This window comes from Eurosta solidaginis, chromosome 2, assembly GCF_040869045.1.
Source record: "Eurosta solidaginis isolate ZX-2024a chromosome 2, ASM4086904v1, whole genome shotgun sequence".
Classification (NCBI taxonomy): domain Eukaryota; kingdom Metazoa; phylum Arthropoda; class Insecta; order Diptera; family Tephritidae; genus Eurosta; species Eurosta solidaginis.
Window position 1 is genome coordinate 116,676,533 of NC_090320.1, and position 5,458 is coordinate 116,681,990.

At 43.0% G+C, this 5,458-nt stretch overlaps 1 pseudogene; it reads left to right on the forward strand.

The window, feature by feature from the left end:
* The first annotated feature begins 996 nt into the window (after window positions 1-996).
* Window positions 997-4,121, forward strand: LOC137241617 (AP-1 complex subunit beta-1 pseudogene; annotated as a pseudogene).
* Window positions 4,122-5,458: the final 1,337 nt, after the last annotated feature.

Here is a 5,458-nt window from a genome sequence, read left to right on the forward strand (position 1 = left end):
GCCTGTGTGTATTAGTGATCACAAGCATATGCGGGTGGTAGTAAACGAAGGAAAGAAGAACATTATGTTACGAGGGAGGGGAGATATATTTAGGCCTGTGGCCTAAACATACCGGCCCCCTTGCCGTAAGCAACAAAGAAAACATTAAAAAAAAGGGATGCCACGCGATCGCACGTCCAGTAAGGCGGTGTAATGGAAGAAGGCAGTGCAGATGCGGACTGCAAGCACTGCACGCCAGATGGTTGACCTCACGTTTCGCTCTCCTGTGGAAAAGAAAAGAAGTTATTAGATATACGTACGTGGTTTTAAATTTCGTGCATATTTACTTAAATATATATATAATATGGCGCATGTGTAAGGCGTGAAGGTCGGATATTTATTTTTGGCAGGCTCCCGAGACCACCAACCCGAACACCGTCGGTTGGGTTAGGAGACCGCCAGCTGTCGATGCCGGTGTACCGCTCACCATCATTTCGGCGTAAATGTCAGCGCCGAGTGTAAGCCGTATCGGTGATGAGCGGTAGAATTGCGGATCCGCCAGCCGCATGAACTCAAAGGGCGCGGCAATCTTGGGGTCCACATTGGACGGTGGACTCAAACGAAAATGGCTTTCGACGACGGCTGCTTGTGTTGTTATGCGCGTCGACGCTCCGAATTTGCCGCGCAGTATGAGGGTGCACTGTCCATGCCCTTGGCGCTCCAATTGTAAGTCGCGTACCAGCTCCGCATCGACGATCGTGCTGGTGGCGCAGGGATCAATAATGGCCCGAACCAGGTGTAAATGCCCACGCGATTCGATTCGTATGATGGCCGTCGGCGCAATGGGCACGAAAGGCCGCATGATGGGCGATGGTGTAGCCTGGAGCAGCCGCACTGTCCGGAAGCCTTCCGGCGTGTCGCGCGTTAGCTTCATTGTATTTTGGGCTTCAAGAGAGTATGGCGTCGATTTTTTCGCCGTTGCTGCCTTGCGAGTTTGGACGATTTAACTGAGTTTCGATGGGGTCCGACCTCACGGTGCCGCCAATTATTTTGTTGGTTTCGAGGTTTGTTTGCTTTCGCCGCGCTTCTTTCGTGCTGTAACAGCGGCCGGAAACTGCGCATCCCATGATTTACCGTTGACGGTCTTGTCTCCGTTTTTGCTCGCTCTTCCTCCATTTTCGCTCTCTCTTCTTCCATTTCCTCTTCCTCTACCTGCTGAGCCCAGGATTTAGCCGGCCCCGAGAGGTTGATCGACAATGCATCGACGGACGTGTTGTCCTCGCCGTTTGTGGTCGTCTCGTCGCTTACCGGTCGACGCTCATCTAAATGAAGCGTGGTGTGGTGCTTCTCTTGGCACCTCTTGCAGCTATACTTGCTGTTACATTTGTCCACGCGGTGAAAGGGCGACAGACAGTTTGGACAGTACTTATGCAGAAGTACTGCCCGCAACCTGTCTTCTGGGGATTTTTTACGGTATTCGGCACAGATCCTAAGGCTATGATCCCTGCCGCAGAGCTGGCAAGCAACGTCGAAACGCTTTGCGCCTCTCTCTGACTTGGCCAGTAACGTTTGGTAGCGGGTCATGATCTGAAAGGATATTGGTATCATTGATCATGCCCAAATTGAGGTTAGCGGAATGTTGTTTGGGTGGCGTAAGCCAAAAAAAATATTATCTCTCATATATTTTCGCAAGAGAAAAAAACATTTTATTGAAATAAAAAATTAAAGGCCATAAGTAAATACTTATGCGCGCAAAAAAAAAAAAACGAAGAAAAAACGGATTTAGCACGCATCCATGCGATGTGGCTGGTGCTTTAGCGCCTCTAGTACAATCCTGCAAAAACGCTCTCGTCACTCCACGTCATTTGACTAGTCATTTTACGGTCATAGGTTATATTCCTAGTCACACTTGCATGGGCGTGATTAGGTTTTGTGATCAAATTTTTGTAGGGATTTTATAATTTATTTTATGTCGGTAGATGTCGCCGAAGTAGGCCTAAAGATTTATTTTTTGGTTTGTGGTGAACTTTGTTTTCACGACAAGTGGCCTGCCACCACACGGAACGGTTCGAAACCTGGCTGAAAAGGTATTACAGAGTTGCACTTCCACCATTCAGCATTATTTTTGACGTGTATAATGTTGGGATTCGTGGAATTAAGTATTTTAAATCTCGACCAAATGAATGATTGGTGCAGATATGTAATACGCGACATGTGTGGCGTGTTGTGCTCGATATGTCGTGCTGCCTACAGTGCGTGACGTGTAGTGCGGCGTGTAGTGCATGACGTGTAGTGCGGCCTGTAGTACGTGACGTGTAGTGTGCGCGATGATTGCGCATGAGGCCTAATGTCGGTGTTGCCGTGCATTGACTGTCAAAGAAAAGTGTAGACATTTGACATTTGTTACAATTTTTTTTTTTTTCATTTCCTGAATGAAAAAAAAATTTCATTCGTATAAAACACGCGGTGAGTAAAGATGATAAACTGCGTAAACTTACTTTTTATTGACTAATTTTATATTTTTATTTTCAGGTTTTCATTCCATGGTAACGCTGGGAAGCGAAATTTTACGCGATTTCCTGATGTGGTCAATTGTATGCAAACGGACAACCTGGAGCCCAAAAAAAAATGGTTTATTGATGTTTAATGAATTGCGATACATCGCAATCAGAGACGGCAATTCCGGCAGCTAATACGCCTGTGTAGGACTGCGAAGACTCCAATCCCCTTCTACGTGCTTTGGCTGTACGTACGATGGGATGTATACGCATCAGTAAGACAACCGAATATTTACGCGAGCCACCACGAAGGTGCTTGAAGGATGAGGATACCTAGGTACGTAAAACAGCCGCGGTGTGTGTTGCTAAGCCTTATGACATCTTATCATCAATGGTCGAAGATCAAGAACTTTAAGATTAATCAAAAGATTCACTCTCCGATTCGAATCCCATGGTGGTGGCCAATGCTGTTGCTGCACTGGGTGAAACCACCGAAGCCAGTCAGTCGGGTCAACCACTTGTTGAATTGAACGCAGTTACTATTAACCAATTGCTTACTGCGCTTAACGAATGCACCGAATAGGGACAAGTATTCATTCTTGATTCATTGGCTAATTATAGTCCTGAAGATAGCGCGAAGCTCAATTGATTAGATTTTTTTTTTGACACCACGTTTAGCGCACGCTAATGCAGCAGTTGTTTTGAGCGCTGGTAAAGTGCTTATGAAATTAGAAATTATTAGAAATTATTAGAAATGCTTTCAAGTGATAGCGATTTCGGTGCCACACTCACTAAGAAGTTGGCGCCACCATTCGTGACACTACCCTCCCCAGAGCCCGAGGTTCAATATGTGGCACTGCGTAACATAAATTCAATTGTGCAAAAGCGCCCAGACATTCTTAAGCATGAGATAAAAGCGTTCTTTGTTAAGTATAATTATCCAATTAATGTAAAATTAGAAAAGCGTGACATTATGATACGTTTTGCCAATCAAACCGACATTGCACAAGTTTTTAGTGAATTAAAGAATATGCCACTGAGGTGGATGTAGATTTTGTGCGCAAGGCTGTACGCGCCATTGGGCGTTGTGCTATGAAGGTTGAACCATCAGCCGAACGCTGCGTTTCTACACTTCTCGATTTGATTCAAACCAAAGTAAATTATGTTGTTCAAGAGGCAATTGTTGTAATTAAAGACATTTTCCGCCAGTACCCGAATAAATTTGAAAGCATTATTAGCACACTTTGTGAGAATCTTGAGACACTCGATGAGCCTGAGGCACGTGCCTCCATGGTTTGGATTATGGGGGAATAGGCTGGGCGTATTGATAATGCTGATGAATTACTCGATAGCTTTTTGGAAGGCTTCCAAGATAAAAACACTCAAGTGCGATTGCAATTGTTGACCGCTGCGGTTAAATTATTCTTAAAACGCCCATCTGGCGCGCAAGAGCTCGTGCAACATGTACTTTCTTTAGCTACGCAAGATTCAGATAATCCTGATTTACGTGATCGTGGTTTTATCTATTGGCGATTGTTGTCCATTGACCCCGCTGCGGCCGGCGGACAGCTCGTAAAAGACGCGAAACGCTTAAGTTATTCGAAGTACAGCAGAACAAATTTATTTGTGCTAAAGCTTATTTAGTGTATGTACGAAATCTGAATAGTTGAACAATTTGTGGTGGGGTGTGTTACGTACGCATTTTTTTTCTAATTAATAATGTGAATTAAGTTGTGAATAAATCTACTTCAGCTGAATGCAAATACAACAAAACCGAAACTTGTGTATGATTCCATGAAATCAAATAGGACAAAGTGAAGAAATGGTTTGATTTTGCTAAGTGAAAAATAATAACTTCCTCCATCCCTTGTGTTTGATTGGTTTTGGATAGTCGGTTGGTGGCTACGTTGCGTATGTGTGGGTTGTGCTTTGTTGCGCAATAAAGATATTCTTAGCTTATACATTGGATGGAATTGATGGCAAACGAGCGCGTCGTATAGGCCTAGCTGGGCCATTAGGCGAACTCTTCGATCATGGCTTGGACTCATATACAGCCGTATTAATACCAGCATGCTTGTATAGCATATTTGGTCGTAGTCCTGTATACTCAGTGGCACCCATGCGCATGTATTATGTGTGCTGGGTGGTGTTTTTTAATTTTTATGTTTCACATTGGGAAAATATAATACCGGTGTATTGTATTTACCATGGGGTTACGATTTGAGCAGGTGGGGTTCAACTGGAATGTACTTACTGACATGGTATTATGGTTCAAATGTTGTGAATGAAATGTGTGAACATTTTAATCGCATCTGCTTTAGTGTAAATATGCGACAACCCTCCGCTGCAGAAGCAAAGCAAAATGAACAAGCACGCTTGCCCGACATGGAAAAGACGGATTAAGTAGGGAAAATGTAAACAAATTAGGAAAGATACATGTAAATGAAATAAAAGCTGTATGCTTATAACGTCTACTTACTTGGACATCGTCACAAATCAGAACCAATAAAGTTTCAGCTTTCCTTTTGTATAAACTTTACAACTGTGATCAGTTGCAGAGCACCGCTTAAATAAAGCGCGACTACATTTTGACTTCTACCAGATTATTTGGGTTGATATCCTTAAAGCAAGGGGGCCGGTAATCTTATTGTAATTTAATTTATGTTTTTTAATGCTGATAGGGGTTCTCAGAATTGGTATAGATAGTGCAACTTGCGGAAATACCTTTTAGTAAATTATGAAATAACGTGCTATTTGTGTTAAATTATAGGAATAAATATGTAGTTACAGGAAGTTAAAGGCTATGCCCAATCTCTTGTTTCCTATCCTTCCCACTCTAACTGTGTATTGTCATTAAAATGTGCTCTGACATTACTCTTGATGGTTAACATTAAAAAAACCAATACAAAGTTCTTGTTCATTGAGGGTAAAATTGAAATTATTTGAATATCGCTCATTATCCTTACAATATTTCAGTAACT